Consider the following 17,040-nt stretch of genomic DNA (forward strand, 5'->3'; position numbering starts at 1 on the left):
ACACACACACACACACACACACACACACACACACACACACACACACACACACACACACACACACACACACACACACACACACACACACACACACACACACACAGGTGAGGTACTTGAATTGTAAAGAATGTAAAAAATATATTGTGAACTAAATAGATAAAATATCCATTGAACACAACAAGTGCAAACTGCACATCAAAGTTCAAAGATCGCACACGAGACAAACATTCCAGTGAGGGGTAGCAAAGCCATAGCATTCAACGTGGTGTCATGTTTGTATGTCATTGTTGTCATTGTTCTTTTAGCTGCTGTGACATTTATCAAGGCCACCACCACCTTACTGTGTAAAGAAAGATTGTGTTCCCTTTCCTCGGGAGACCACAGCCCTGTGCATTCCAACACACCATCTGCATAACTAAAACACTGCTCTGGAGAGCCACACCACCGCTGTCCTTATGCTAATCTGACAGTTGACACACGCTCTGTTCTGCTTTCTGGTGTAATTGCCGGCATCAGAGTACTAACATGTCTTCCTGAGGTGTGACCTCTTTCTTAAAGGAACACATCGTAATGACAATTAATATCCTCCTTTAAGGGTGCAGGCAGTGTGTGTGTGTGTGGGGGGGGGGGTAACGGGGGACTTAGGGGACCCCCTACGCAGGCAATCAAGAAATTGGGCACACACACACAGAGCTTATGACCCTTGAATCATCTGCAATGCAAATGGCATGATGGAAAAGGCACATAAATTACTGTGTAGGTTGGAATGATGTGCGTACACGCCTTACACACAGACATTGCAGAATGAAACATGCACGCACGTGTAGGGGGACTGGGTTCAGAAATCTAATCAGAGCTCTTGAGAGAAGATCTGGGGGGCTTCGAATCGGCCTAATTGCCGCAAAACTGCAAAATATGAGATCTGCAATAACACAAAGAGAGCAACTAGACGAGTCTGACAAGTCTGCATCTGAGTGATAAGGACTGGAGATTAGGATATCAGAAACAGAATCGTCTAACTGCCACACCAGTGAAGAGAAGCCAGAGGGTGTGTTGCAGTGAGCTGTGGTCTCTCCTGTCTCTGTGTCTCTCATAGAGATGGTAGTCAAGGTGAATAGTGTCCGTGACATTTGGACAGATCCCATAACAAGGAGTGTAACCTGCTGTGATGAAAGGCTAAATGACAACACAAGGTGGAGGGACAGAAGAGAGAGGATAGGGGGCAAGACGGGGGCGGTGTGTGGTGTGTGTGATGAAAGAAACAGTATAGGGAAGGTAAGGAGCATTTTTCTAATTTGTGAATTAGGGTGCAGGGGAGGGAGGAAGATGTATCAAAACATGGTCTGCCTGTCTCCTTGAGGCAGGAAGTGGCTCTGCAGACAGACTGCAGAGAGGAAGTAGCTTGATGTGCAGTGCTGTAAGGATGAGGAAAGGCTACCATTTTTAAAGGTGCAATATGTAGAAATCGATCCGTCATTTCCTCGTTGCTAAAATTCGAATAGTTAGCCTAATTTCAGTTCATGTGACAAAACAAGCAAAACAAGTGCAAAGAATCATTATAAAATCTAAAAAGCTGCAAAATGTCTTTTCCATAACCACTTTTTGTTTTCAGCTGTTTGAAGCTGGTGTGCAAAACTGAAACTTAACAGGAAGCATAGAAATAGAGCACATAGAACAGATCTTTTTTTAAAAAATGTTTAATGACGCCAGAGAAGAAGTCTGACGTTTTACCTGTCCCCAACTGATTATGTTTTTTTGTTTGTTTATTTGCATTGTTTGTAACTTATTTTGTACATAATGTTGCCGCTACCGTCTCTTATGACCGAAAATAACTTCTGGACATCAGGACTGCGATTACTCACCACGGACTGGCAGAATTTTTTTTTTCCTTTAATGAGTCTGACGAGCCTGACGTGAATGATATACTGCTTTCTCGGGAACAAGCCCAGATCCCCATGATTTGCGTGAAGAGGAGGTGGAGAAAAAGGGTCCAGAGAACGGGCTGCCTTCGGAGAATTCATAGGCGATCGAATAAACCTCCACTTCCTTCCATTCTGCTAGCAAACGTGCAATCTTTGGAGAATAAAATTGATGACCTACCTGGAAGATTAAACTACCAACGGGACATTCAAATCTCTAATATCTTATGCTTCAAGTCGTGGCTGAACGAAAACACTATCAACATACATGGTTACATGCTGTACCGGCAGGATAGAACAGCAGCATCTAGTAAGACAAGGGGCAGCGGACTATGTATTTTTGTAAATAACAGCTGGTGCACGATATCTAAGGAAGTCTAGAGTATCTCATGATAAGCTGTAGACCACGCTATCTACCTAGAGAGTTTTCATCTGTATTTATCGTAGCTGTTTACATACCACCACAGTCAGAGGCCGGCACTAAGACAGCATGGAATGAGCTGTATTGCGCCATAAGCAAGAAAAACGCTCACCCAGAGGCGGCGCTCCTAGTAGCCGGGGACTTTAATGCAGGGAAACTTAAATCCATTTTGCCAAATTTCTATCAGCATGTTACAGTGTTACATGTTACAGCATGTACACTTCAACTATGACAGACAAAATGAGTCTCCAGATCTCAACCCCATAGAAAATCTTTGGAGGGAGTTGAAAGTCCGTGTTGCCCAGCAACAGCCCCAAAACATCACTGCTCTAGAGGAGATCTGCATGGAGGAATGGGCCAAAATACCAGCAACAGTGTGTGAAAACCTTGTGAAGATTTACAGAAAACGTTTGACCTCTGTCATTGCCAACAAAGGGTATATAACAAAGTATTGAGATAAACTTTTGTTATTGACCAAATACTTATTTTCCATCATAATTTGCAAATAAATTCATAAAAAATCCTGCAATGTGATTTTCTGGATTTCTTTTTCTCATTTTGTCTGTCATAGTTGAAGTGTACCTATGATGAAAATTACAGGCCTCTCTCATCTTTTTAAGTGGGAGAACTTGCACAATTGGTGGCTGACTAAATACTTTTTTGCCCCACTGTAAATGTGCAACCAGAGGGGAAAAAAACTCTGGACCACCTTTACTCCACACACAGAGACGCATACAAAGCTCTCCCTCGCCCTCCATTTGGCAAATCTGACCATAATTCTATCCTCCTGATTCCTGCTTACAAGCCAAAATTAAAGCAGGAAGCACCAGTGACTAGATCAATAAAAAGTGGTCAGATGAAGCAGATGCTAGGCTACAGGACTGTTTGCTAGCACAGACTGGAATATGTTCCGGGATTCCTCTGATGGCATTGAGGAGTACACCACATCAATCGTTGGCTTCATCAATAAGTGCATCAATGACGTCGTCCCCACAGTGACCATACGTACAGACCCCAACCAGAAGCCATGGATTACAGGCAACATCCGCACTGAGCTAAAGGCTAGAGCTGCTGCTTTCAAGGAGCAGAACTCTAACCCGGAAAGCTTTTAAGAAATCCTGCTATGCCCTCCGACGAACCATTAAACAGGCAACGTGTCAATACAGGGCTAAGATCGAATCGTACTACACCAGCTCTGACGCTCGTCGGATGCAAACCATTACAGACTACAAAGGGAAGCACAGCCGAGAGCTGCCCAGTGACACAAGCCTACCAGACGAGCTAAACTTCTTCTATGCTCGCTTCGAGGCAAATAACACTGAAACATGCATGAGAGCACCAGCTGTTCCGGAAGACTGTGTGATCACGCTCTCCCCAGCCGATGTGAGTAAGACCTTTAAACAGGTCAACATTCACAAGGCCGCAGGGCCAGACGGATTACCAGGATGTGTACTCCGAGCGTGCGCTGACCAACTGGCAAGTGCTTTCACTGACATTTTCAACCTCTCCCTGTCCGAGTCTGTAATACCATCATGTTTTATGCAGACCACCATAGTCCCTGTGCCCAAGAACACTAAGGTAACTTGCCTAAATGACTACCGACCCATAGCACTCACGTCTGTAACCATGAGTCATGGGTCACATCAACACCATCATCCCTAGACCCACTCCAATTTGCATACCACCCTAACAGATCCACAGATGATGCAATCTCTATTGCACTCCACACTGCCCTTTCCCACACTGTCATTTCCCACAAGGAACACCTATGTGAGAATGCTATTCATTGACTACAGCTCAGCATTCAACACCATAGTGCCCTCAAAGCTCATCAATAAGCGAAGGACCCTGGGACTAAACACCTCCTCTGCAACTGGATCCTGGAATTCCTGACGGGCCGCCCTGAGGTGGTAAGGGTAGGTAACAACACATTCGCCACGCTGATCCTTAACACAGGGGCCCCTCAGGACCTCTATACCAGGCGGTGTCAGAGGAAGGCCCTAAAAATTGTCAAAGACTCCAGCCACTCTAGTCATAGACTGTTCTCTCTGCTACCGCACGGCAAGCTGTACTGGAGTGCCAAGTCTAGATCCAAGAGGCTTCTAAACAGCTTCTACCCCCAAGCCATAAGACTCCTGAACATCTAATCAAATGGCTACCCAGACTATGTGCATAGCCCCCCCTCCCCCTCTTTTACACCACTGCTACTCTCTGTTATCATCTATGCATAATCACTTTAATAACTCTACCTACATGTACATATTACCTCAACTAACCGGTGCCCCCGCACATTGACTCTGTACCGGAACCCCCCTGTATATAGTCTCGCTATTGTTATTTTACAGCTGCTCTTTAATTACTTGTTACTTTTATTTCTTATTCTTATCCATATTTTTTAAAACTGCATTGTTGGTTAGGGGCACATAAGTAAGCATTTCACTGTAAGGTCTACATCTGTTGTATTCGGCACATGTGACTAATAAAATTTGATTCGATTCGATCTACCGCTTCTTAGACTTGTTATAGACAGATCTATTACTCACATTTCTATGTGAAATTGGTCGGGTCACCCAAAAAGTTACATATTGCAGCTTTAGCGAAAACAGCAGCAAAAATATCAGGCTGTATAGACAGCAATAGAAATCACAAAGACATACTGTAAAGGAAGAGAGATACAAGGTTTTGTCTGCATTACTTGAAGGAACATGAATTTCTGTCAACACAGCATGTTCACTGAAACATCAGTGTCTCTCTATTCATACTGTCTGTTAGCAGTCCTGTCTCAGTTTCTACTGTAGCTGTCGCGTAGTGGGCTGACTGAGACGGGCCTGACCAATGTTATTATAGTTTTGTGGTTTTATATTAATTTTTATTTCTGTTAGTTTTTCCATTTTATTTGAAATTCAGTTTAGTCTCAATTAGTTTTCAAACATGATTTACTAGTTTTTCTTTAGTTTGAGTTCTATAAGAACGTATATATTTAGTTTTTATATTATTTTGTTTCAGTTTTAGTGTTAGGGACACAAAGTAGTGGATGTCTTCCCTGTTAGATGGTGATAACTAGTGGTAGTGATACACAAGCTAGGCCTTTTTGAAACATCTGTCACAATTCCAAAAGTGGTGATGAAGGAGTCAGGCGCAGAGAGCAGGGTAGTGAGAAGCTAGTGGATTTAATATTCCAAAAGAATATAACGAGACGGCTACGCCACACATACAAGGGCGCGTCAAGTACAGTCCAAAACAAACAGGACAAAATCCACATGGAACAGACACCACAAGAAAATACGACACCACAAACAGAAAAACAAGCCCGCACAAAAGTCGGCGGCCCAACTGGGTTTAAATAGCCCACAATAAACCTAAACACAAAACAGGTGCAACAAATCAGACAAAACTAACGGAAACAGAAAAGGGGATCGGTGGCAGCTAGTAGGCCGGAGACGACGACCGCCGAGCGCCGCCCGAACGGGAAGAGGCACCATCTTCGGCGGGATTCGTAACAACATCGACATCCCCTGTCAGAATTTACCCGGCAGATTCAGAAGCTTGAAAACCCCATTTTATTTTTGCCCAAAGTTTAGAAGAAAAAAAGAAAAAACATAATTCATGATGGTTTTTATTTGACTTTAGTTCGTTTTGGAGTCAAATATAATAGTTTCAAACGGGTCTGTTAATTATTTTATTTCAGATAACAATTTTTTTTCCATCTTTAGTTCAGTTTTAGTTTACTATAATAACCTTGGACCTGACACACACCCGGTTAGAAACTGAATCTGCATCCTATGGGCACCCTATTTTTTACATAGTGCACTACCTTGGACCTAGGTCCTGGTCCAAAGTGGTGCACTATAAAGGGAATAGGGTGCCATTTGGGACATAGGCCTACAAAAAGACTAAAATGTGGGCTTTGGGGTGAAGTGTTTAAATACTGTGGGTTCATTGATCACTTCGACCTCTGAAATTAGCATTCCTCGCACTCTCAATCCGTTTGGTCTCAAGCTGAACACACATCATACAGATACTTTAGAGTCATATAAAAAGTGAGTATGTATTTCTCTATGGATACTGGGTGTGTACAGGAGCTGAGGCAGTTACAAAACCATTTTGGATAGAGGTCAGCTAAGTAGAGTGAGCTCTAATATAGGACTTCCACTTTCTCAGCTGAAGTGAGGAGACAATGGGATAAAAAGAGAATCAGAGTGTTCAGACAAGCCTTGGGTCGTTCGGTCTCTGAGTCAAAATAGAATCTCAGTGATGAAGTATAAATAGAGAGTCTGAAGCTGCACTTCGGTGAAAACAGTCTAGACATCACTTCAATTTCAACAGATATTGATAAAGTATAACACAACAACAAATCATGTCCCAGTGCCTTATATTTATAATATACATTATGTGCATCCATATAAGTGTATGAATATTGGATGTGCATTTTCACACACACACTTTCTCATGTCATAGAAGCTATTAAAAATGAAAATGCTATTACCAGTAATAAGTGAGTATAGTGACCTATTTTAAGAGGTTGTACAGGGTAAATTCCTTCCCTTTCTGTAATTTAGGCTCAGACCTACATGTTATGGGAAGAGTGATGCTGCAACCTCTCTCTGCCATTTGTAAATAGGTTCTCAAACACTTACTTCATGCTTAGTTATCATAAGTTCTCTGCAATTACAACAGACTTTTTAAAAAAAACTATGGAGGTTGTCGGTCATGTAAGGGACATGGGACATGACTACCCTAGCTTTCGAGAACCCATGGGGCTTGTCATGCCAAATAGTGTCCCCTCTACGTCACATTGTTATTCGATAAACTATTAGTGTCCACTTCTATATCAACGGTGTGACAACATAACGATTAGAATTTTGGAGTTCATTACAAACTAAATTACATTCTTTTCATCATCACTATGCAAACAAAGCTGATTTCCGCGACAATTTCGCTGTTTAAACTAGTTTTGTTTAGCTAATAAAATGAAAACATTAATTTGAACTACTTGTGGGTACATTGTTATCATTAGAACATGAAATCCATGTCTTAAACGTTGCAGAAATGGCAAAGAAAACGTAACCTGCTTGACACATTAAAGTTACATACATTACAGATCATGAAGTCAGCTAATTTCCACTCTATTCATATGCAAACCCCTTTGATTCATACACTGGCTTGTCTGGGTGCCATGTTTTTATCTTAACCTGCACTGAAATAATATAATTTCAGTAGTCCTCTATGATTTTTTTTTCTATAATTAGTAGGTCCTAGGATACAATAATGAATAATGTGGAACAAATAAATATCGTCAAAAGATACCTTACAACTTACAATAATTAACACCTTATGTCATGTTTTGTCTTTGATCATCATGTCTTGTCCCTGTGCTTCCCTCTGCTGGTCTTATTAGGTTCTTTCCCTCTTTCTATCCCTCTCTCTCCTCCTCCCTCTCTCCCTCTCTCCCTCTCCCGCTCTCTCTCTCTATCGTTCCGTTCCTGCTCCCAGCTGTTTCTCATTCTCCTAACGACCTCATTTACTCTTTCACACCTGTCCCCTATTTTGCCCTCTGATTAGAGTCCCTATTTCTCCCTCTGTTTTCCGCTTCTGTCCTTGTCGGATTCTTGTTTGATGTTTGCTGTTCTGTGTCCTTGTTCCGCCCTGTCGTGTTTTTGCCTTCTTCAGATGCTGCGTGTGAGCAGGTGTCTATGTCAGCTACGGCCTGTGCCTTCCTGAAGCGACCTGCAGTCTGTGGTCGCGTCTCCAGTCGTTCCTCTCTACTGACGAGAGGATTTCAGTTTCCTGTTTTGGATTTACCTTTGATAATATCCAGGAGAATCATTGTTTGTTTAAGACTGGAATAAAGACTCTGTTTCTATTACGTCGCTTTTGGGTCCTCATTCACCAGCATAACAGAAGAATCCGACCAAGAATGGACCCAGCGACTACGGATTCTCGCAACACTGCCGTCGAGATCCAGGGAGCAATGCTCGGCAGACACGAGCAGGAATTGTCTGCTGCTCGTCATGCCGTTGAGACCCTGGCCGCTCATGTCTCCGATCTCTCAGGACAGTTTCAGAGTCTTCGTCTCGTGCCACCAGCTACTTCCTGGTCTTCCGAGTCTCCGGAACCTAGGGTTAATAACCCACCATGTTACTCTGGGCAGCCCACTGAGTGTCGCTCCTTTCTCACCCAGTGTGATATTGTGTTCTCTCTCCAGCCCAACACATACTCAGGAGAGAGAGCTCGGATCGCTTACGTCATATCACTCCTTACTGGTCGGGCTCGGGAGTGGGGCACAGCTATCTGGGAGGCGAGGGCTGAGTGTTCTAACGTTTATCAGAACTTTAAGGAGGAGATGATACGGGTTTTTGATCGTTCAGTTTTTGGGAAGGAGGCTTCCAGGGCCCTGGCTTCCCTACGTCAAGGTGATCGATCCATAACGGATTACTCTATAGAGTTTCGCACTCTTGCTGCATCCAGTGACTGGAACGAGCCGGCGTTGCTCGCTCGTTTTCTGGAGGGACTCCACGCTGAGGTTAAGGATGAGATTCTCTCCCGGGAGGTTCCTTCCAGCGTGGACTCTTTGATTGCACTCGCCATCCGCATAGAACGACGGGTAGATCTTCGTCACCGAGCTCGTGGAAGAGAGCTCGCGTTAACGGTGTTTCCCCTCTCCGCATCTCAACCATCTCCTCCCATCGGCTCAGAGACTGAGCCCATGCAGCTGGGAGGTATTCGCATCTCGACTAAGGAGAGGGAACGGAGAATCACCAACCGCCTTTGCCTCTATTGCGGTTCTGCTGGACATTTTGTCATGTCATGTCCAGTAAAAGCCAGAGCTCATCAGTAAGCGGAGGGCTACTGGTGAGCGCTACTACTCAGGTCTCTCCATCAAGATCCTGTACTACCTTGTCGGTCCATCTACGCTGGACCGGTTCGGCTGCTTCCTGCAGTGCCTTGATAGACTCTGGGGCTGAGGGTTGTTTTATGGACGAAGCATGGGCTCGGAAACATGACATTCCTCTCAGACAGTTAGGGAAGCCCACGCCCATGTTCGCCTTAGATGGTAGTCCTCTCCCCAGTATCAGATGTGAGACACTACCTTTAACCCTCACAGTATCTGGTAACCACAGTGAGACCATTTCCTTTTTGATTTTTCGTTCACCTTTTACACCTGTTGTTTTGGGTCATCCCTGGCTAGTATGTCATAATCCTTCTATTAATTGGTCTAGTAATTCTATCCTATCCTGGAACGTTTCTTGTCATGTGAAGTGTTTAATGTCTGCTATCCCTCCTGTTTCTTCTGTCCCCTCTACTCAGGAGGAACCTGGTGATTTGACAGGAGTGCCGGAGGAATATCATGATCTACGCACGGTCTTCAGTCGGTCCAGAGCCAACTCTCTTCCTCCTCACCGGTCGTATGATTGTTGTATTGATCTCCTTCCGGGGACCACTCCCCCTCGGGGTAGACTATACTCTCTGTCGGCTCCCGAACGTAAGGCTCTCGAGGATTATCTGTCTGTTTCTCTCGACGCCGGTACCGTGGTGCCTTCTTCCTCTCCCGCCGGAGCGGGGTTTTTCTTTGTTAAGAAGAAGGACGGTACTCTGCGCCCCTGCGTGGATTATCGAGGGCTGAATGACATAACGGTTAAGAATCGTTATCCGCTTCCCCTTATGTCGTCAGCCTTCGAGATTCTGCAGGGAGCCAGGTTCTTTACTAAGTTGGACCTTCGTAACGCTTACCATCTCGTACGCATCAGAGAGGGGGACGAGTGGAAAACGGCGTTTAACACTCCGTTAGGGCATTTTGAATACCGGGTTCTGCCGTTCGGTCTCGCTAATGCTCCAGCTGTCTTTCAGGCATTAGTTAATGATGTACTGAGAGACATGCTGAACATCTTTGTTTTCGTTTACCTTGACGATATCCTGATTTTTTCACCGTCACTCGAGATTCATGTTCAGCACGTTCGACGTGTACTCCAGCGCCTTTTAGAGAATTGTCTCTACGTGAAGGCTGAGAAGTGCGCCTTTCATGTCTCCTCTGTCACATTTCTCGGTTCTGTTATTTCCGCTGAAGGCATTCAGATGGATCCCGCTAAGGTCCAGGCTGTCAGCGATTGGCCCGTTCCTAAGTCACGTGTCGAGTTACAGCGCTTTCTCGGTTTCGCTAATTTCTATCGGCGTTTCATTCGTAATTTCGGTCAAGTGGCTGCCCCTCTCACAGCTCTGACTTCTGTCAAGACTTGCTTTAAGTGGTCCGGTTCCGCCCAGGGAGCTTTTGATCTCCTCAAGAAGCGTTTTACATCCGCCCCTATCCTTGTTACTCCTGACGTCACTAAACAATTCATTGTCGAGGTTGACGCTTCAGAGGTGGGCGTGGGAGCCATTCTGTCCCAGCGCTTCCAGTCTGACGATAAGGTCCATCCTTGCGCTTACTTTTCTCATCGCCTGTCGCCATCGGAACGCAACTATGATGTGGGTAACCGCGAACTGCTCGCCATCCGCTTAGCCATAGGCGAATGGCGACAGTGGTTGGAGGGGGCGACCGTCCCTTTTGTCGTTTGGACTGACCATAAGAACCTTGAGTACATCCGTTCTGCCAAACGACTTAATGCACGTCAAGCTCGTTGGGCGTTGTTTTTCGCTCGTTTCGAGTTCGTGATTTCCTATCGCCCGGGAAATAAGAACACCAAGCCTGATGCCTTATCCCGTCTCTTTAGTTCTTCTGTGGCTTCTACCGACCCCGAGGGGATTCTCCCTGAAGGGCGTGTTGTCGGGTTGACTGTCTGGGGAATTGAGAGACAGGTAAAGCAAGCACTCACTCACACTGCGTCGCCGCGCGCTTGTCCTAGTAACCTTCTGTTCGTTCCTGTCTCTACTCGTCTGGCTGTTCTTCAGTGGGCTCATTCTGCCAAGTTAGCTGGCCACCCCGGCGTTCGGGGTACGCTTGCTTCTATTCGCCAGCGGTTTTGGTGGCCTACTCAGGAGCGGGACACGCGCCGTTTCGTGGCTGCTTGTTCGGACTGCGCGCAGACTAAGTCAGGTAACTCTCCTCCTGCCGGTCGTCTCAGACCGCTTCCCATTCCTTCTCGACCATGGTCTCACATCGCCTTAGACTTTATTACCGGTCTGCCTTCGTCTGCGGGGAAGACTGTGATTCTTACGGTTATCGATAGGTTCTCTAAGGCGGCACATTTCATTCCCCTCGCTAAGCTTCCTTCCGCTAAGGAGACGGCACAAATCATCATTGAGAATGTATTCAGAATTCATGGCCTCCCGTTAGACGCCGTTTCAGACAGAGGCCCGCAATTCACATCACAGTTTTGGAGGGAGTTCTGTCGTTTGATTGGTGCTTCCGTCAGTCTCTCTTCCGGGTTTCATCCCCAGTCTAACGGTCAAGCAGAAAGGGCCAATCAGTCGATTGGTCGCATATTACGCAGCCTTTCGTTTCGAAACCCTGCGTCTTGGGCAGAACAGCTCCCCTGGGCTGAGTACGCTCACAACTCGCTTCCTTCGTCTGCTACCGGGCTATCTCCGTTTCAGAGTAGTCTTGGTTACCAGCCTCCTCTGTTCTCGTCCCAGCTCGCCGAGTCCAGCGTTCCCTCCGCTCAGGCTTTTGTCCAACGTTGTGAGCGCACCTGGAGGAGGGTCAGGTCTGCACTTTGCCGTTACAGGGCGCAGACTGTGAGAGCCGCCAATAAACGTAGGATTAAGAGTCCTAGGTATTGTCGCGGTCAGAGAGTGTGGCTTTCCACTCGTAACCTTCCCCTTACGACAGCTTCTCGCAAGTTGACTCCGCGGTTCATTGGTCCGTTCCGTGTCTCTCAGGTCGTCAATCCTGTCGCTGTGCGACTGCTTCTTCCGCGACATCTTCGTCGCGTCCACCCTGTCTTCCATGTCTCTTGTGTCAAGCCTTTTCTTCGCGCCCCCGTTCGTCTTCCCTCCCCCCCCCCCCCGTCCTTGTCGAGGGCGCACCTATTTACAAGGTACGGAAGATCATGGACATGCGTTCTCGGGGACGTGGTCACCAGTACCTTGTGGATTGGGAGGGTTACGGTCCTGAGGAGAGGAGTTGGGTTCCATCTCGGGACGTGCTGGACCGTTCGTTGATTGATGATTTCCTTCGTTGCCGCCAGGGTTCCTCCTCGAGTGCGCCAGGAGGCGCTCGGTGAGTGGGGGGGTACTGTCATGTTTTGTCTTTGATCATCATGTCTTGTCCCTGTGCTTCCCTCTGCTGGTCTTATTAGGTTCTTTCCCTCTTTCTATCCCTCTCTCTCCTCCTCCCTCTCTCCCTCTCCCGCTCTCTCTCTCTATCGTTCCGTTCCTGCTCCCAGCTGTTTCTCATTCTCCTAACGACCTCATTTACTCTTTCACACCTGTCCCCTATTTTGCCCTCTGATTAGAGTCCCTATTTCTCCCTCTGTTTTCCGCTTCTGTCCTTGTCGGATTCTTGTTTGATGTTTGCTGTTCTGTGTCCTTGTTCCGCCCTGTCGTGTTTTTGCCTTCTTCAGATGCTGCGTGTGAGCAGGTGTCTATGTCAGCTACGGCCTGTGCCTTCCTGAAGCGACCTGCAGTCTGTGGTCGCGTCTCCAGTCGTTCCTCTCTACTGACGAGAGGATTTCAGTTTCCTGTTTTGGATTTACCTTTGATAATATCCAGGAGAATCATTGTTTGTTTAAGACTGGAATAAAGACTCTGTTTCTATTACGTCGCTTTTGGGTCCTCATTCACCAGCATAACACCTTATGAAACTTTGATCGTTTTTGGTAGTTATGTCATTCATTTATTTTCACATATTTTTTGTATACTCACGTGGCAATCATAGACTAAAATACTGAATTCTGGTGTGTGGAATTCTGCCTGTCACTTGTTCTCAACAGGCAGCCAGTCTCAGAAGGGGGACTTGAAGAGGGAGACTGCAAAGTCCAGGCACTGCTGCTCTCTTTGTTCTGAGTGTTTGCAGTGCTAGTGTTTTTAGTTCATCTGTGTATCTCACATATTACGTGCCCAGAATGATAAGAGCAAGAAAACTCTTAGCAGATAATGACAACAACAGTAGCTGTAGATGATGTAATGAAAAGTTGGAGGGTGGTTAGTAATGGAGGACATAAGGTGGATCCACGTCTGGGTGTTGGGCAGAACCCCTAGGTACTGGAGAACAGGAGCAGAGTTAAAATGAAAAAGGTAGGAGATAGAGAAGTAAACAAGCAAACACACAGGTTACACTTTACTGTGAGAAAATTTGATGGATTACTGCAGCGTTACAACATAAATTAACAGCGGGCAATCATTTTTCCTGGTCAAAAACCTCCACATCCTTCTCAGTCTGTGCCTGAAGGTGGTACTTGAAGGCGTTCTAATCTGGATCGACAACTTCCACCACATCAGGTGGGGTTTCAGAGATCTGAAAGTAAGTTATACAAAAATAGCAATAGACAAACAACAACACTAAAAGACACTCACAAATTTGAAAGACTACAGTATATGCAATAATTCTATATAAAATTGCATTGTTTACCTCAGTCAACAGCTGCGGCTCCCATCCATACTTGGCCTGGATGCTGCTGTTGTGCGCAAAGAGAATTACCTTCAGGTTGTTCTCCCACCCTTCCTGGTATCAAGGGACTTGCCCATGGCAGTCTTGAGGGTCTGGTTTGTCCATCCACCAAACCTGGAGGGGGTAGAAAAGCGATATCTTTTGACAACGTAAGATATTGAAATATGTCTGATTATGTATGTACCATGGAATAACAAATTGTTAAAAACAAAACCCTTTTTAATGGGTTACATTAGGGAATTTAGAGTTAAGCACATACTCTTCCTTTACTGACTGTAATGGGTATTGCCTCCACCAACTTGGAAAGTGATCGGTCGCCGGAAGACACCAGCTGTTGCCATTCCTGGATTTCGTGAAGGGTCCAATGAGGTCCACCCCTAACATTTAAAAAGTGTTAGAGAGAAGATTACTTTATTCTTACCTGTATCTGTGTCATACTGTCACGATCGTCTTGAGTGGAAGAAGTGGACCAAGGCGCAGCGTGTGAAAAATACATTCTCTTTTATTTGAGAATAAAGAAAAAACACAAAACGAACACTATTATAAACCTAAACAAAACAACAAACGTGAAGCTATAAACGTAAGTGCACACACAAGCTACAAACGTACAACATAGACAATTACCCACAAAACCCAAATGCCTATGGCTGCCTTAAATATGGCTCTCAATCAGAGACAATAAACCACAGCTGCCTCTAATTGAGAACCAAGCTAGGCAGCCATAGACATACAAACACCTAGACAAGACACTGACCCATTAAACGTACAAACCCCTAGACAAACCAAAACACATACATTCCCCATGTCACACCCTGACCTAACTAAAATAATAATGAAAACAAAGATAACTACGGCCAGGGTGTGACACATACAGTCTGCAGATTTTTGTATTTGTAAGGATACTGACACACACACACACATTCTATAATATTGAACTATGCTGTGGTCAAATAAAGAAACCATTCCAAAACAACTAATCAGGGCAAAATTTGAATTGGGAGACTTACCGATCATGTGCCATGGTGAACCGATCATGTGCCATGGTGAAACAACTTTGATGGGCTTTATCTCCAGTGCCACTGTCTTCGCCCTCTCAAACTTATGGCAGGCTAGACAGGGTACTGACCTTTAAGCAAAAAGTGACAAATGTAAACATTGTGTGCTCTCTGATATGACATTAATTGAAATAATAATAATTTCAGATATAATAGAATGTGATTGATAAACAAAAAGTTATTTTACTTGCCCAGCTGTCCACCTCCTTGACAATTCCACGTCAGAAGAAGAGTAGGTAAATTTTGGCATTCATGCGCTTCACTCCAAAAATGTACACATGCATCTCGGTCAGCATGGCCTCCTTCTCCTTAGTAAAAATCAACCTTCTGTGTGGCTGGCCATCCTTCCCCGTAGGTAGATATGATTGCCTAACAAGTTGGAAGAGAAGAGTTGTTGAAATACTCAAGTCTAAGTATATTTGCACTACTGTCTTTCTCTCTCTGTTTCTCTCTCTCTCAATCTCTCTCTCCATCTGTCTTCCACTCTCTTCCTACCTCTCACTTTCATCCTTTCGCTCCCATTTTCTTCCTCCCCCTCTGTCTGTCTAGCGAAGACACCAAGTTTAAACCTATCCATTTGATTGATCAGGTTTAACTTATAGCTAGACACCTCAATATGACAGACATATAACTATATCGGTGGAGGCTGCTGAGGGGAGGATGGCTCATAATAATGTCTGGAATGGAGTCAATTGAATGGTATCAACCACATGGAAACCACGTGTTTGGTACCATTCCATTTACTCCCTTCCAGACATTATTATGAGCCATCCTCCCCTCAGCAGCCTCCGCTGAACTATATGTATAGCTAGCAACTACTATAGCTAACGTTAGAGGGAAAATAGTTGTTGAAAAATGGTTATACATAGCTAAATATGTCCAGTTATCTAATTGAAGTTAACTGCTTAACGTTACCCTGAATGTTTCTGAATGTTGCGCCTCTTGTCGACATCAGTGGTGTCTTCATAGTACTTCGTCAGGTTGGAAAGATAAAAGAAAATCTCCTCGAGGGATGCCATTGAAGTGCAAGCTACATACAAACAGAAAGCTGCAATAACAGTTATAATAGCTTGCTTGCTATCTAGCTAGCTAACGTTAGCTTAGCTAAATAAAACGGTCTGGCTAGGCATGCTGAGGTATAGAAGTACATTAGCTAGCAACGTCAATCTATAAAAACAACAAATTATGTACTCCTATTTAACAATATGTACAAATACATGGTAAAGAAAGTGTTCTCTTTCCAGTCATCTGAAGCAGCAGGTAGGCAGCAGGTAGTCACCGTCAAATACAGAGAGCAATTCTGAGGTAATAATTTTGCGCGGACTGAGCGAGCGTTTAAACGGTGAAATAGAACTAGAACTGCTCGCATCCCCTACGAGGTCAAATAGAGCCAAACAACCAGCATAGCAACTGACGCTTTGGTTCATTCCTTATTTCGGTCAGAATTTTGCAAGTTCACGCAACAGCCCTAGGAACAGAAGCTATAATTTATCGAATCCTATTGTGACGTAAAGGGGGACACTATTTGGCATGACAGGCCCTCTTTTGGGTTCTCAGCTGAAAGATCAGACCACAGATGGTTCCATGTGAATTACAATCCCCAGACTCTGTTTTAACGTTTAGAAACGTTAATAATCTTAATTTGCGATACGGTTTTGGAAAACTTTGGACCTTAACTTTCATACCAGCGAGAACGAATCTTTCAAATACAAAAGATACACTTACTGTATGTAGTTTAGCAAAGTTGCATCTGGCTATAACAGTCTCCAGCCGAGATATGACACATCTTCTCACCTTGTGCTGGCATTTCCATTGGACCATTCCATATTTCTGGTTGCAAACAAGTGTTACTCAAAACACAGCCAGGTGCAAATTTGATAAACTGTTTACAGTAAGTGTATCTTCTGTATTTATAATTCATATGAAAGTTAAGTTCCAAATGTTTCCAAAAATGTATCGCAAGGCGTATTTTAGTTTAGATCTAGCATTTTGGCAGCGTCGGGCATTTCCCTCACAAGGCTAAAGGGGACGTCCAATGACCCAATGTTATGCAATGGAATTGGAGTCATGATAAGAGCTAGCTAGACACCACCCTGCCTG

The 17,040-nt window shown here is 44.7% G+C and overlaps 1 protein-coding gene and 1 long non-coding RNA gene across 3 annotated transcripts in view; both read right to left on the minus strand.

Annotated features, from left to right (window-relative positions):
• The window catches only part of LOC139535901 (arf-GAP with GTPase, ANK repeat and PH domain-containing protein 1-like), a 47,107-nt gene that overhangs the window by 29,421 nt on the left and 646 nt on the right, over window positions 1-17,040 (minus strand). The gene's annotated exons all lie outside the window — the stretch shown is intronic.
• LOC139535905 (uncharacterized) lies at window positions 5,495-16,409 on the minus strand. 2 transcript variants are annotated; one of them, XR_011667224.1, is made up of 7 exons: window positions 15,856-16,401; window positions 15,128-15,309; window positions 14,893-15,011; window positions 14,307-14,384; window positions 13,847-13,999; window positions 13,071-13,732; window positions 5,495-7,671 (listed from the first exon to the last, which is right to left on the minus strand). It is a non-coding gene; the product is annotated as an uncharacterized lncRNA (long non-coding RNA). The 2 variants fall into 2 exon arrangements; XR_011667223.1 differs by having other exon boundaries at window positions 13,071-13,999; window positions 15,856-16,409.

Source organism: Salvelinus alpinus, chromosome 12 (genome assembly GCF_045679555.1).
Source record: "Salvelinus alpinus chromosome 12, SLU_Salpinus.1, whole genome shotgun sequence".
Lineage (NCBI taxonomy): Eukaryota > Metazoa > Chordata > Actinopteri > Salmoniformes > Salmonidae > Salvelinus > Salvelinus alpinus.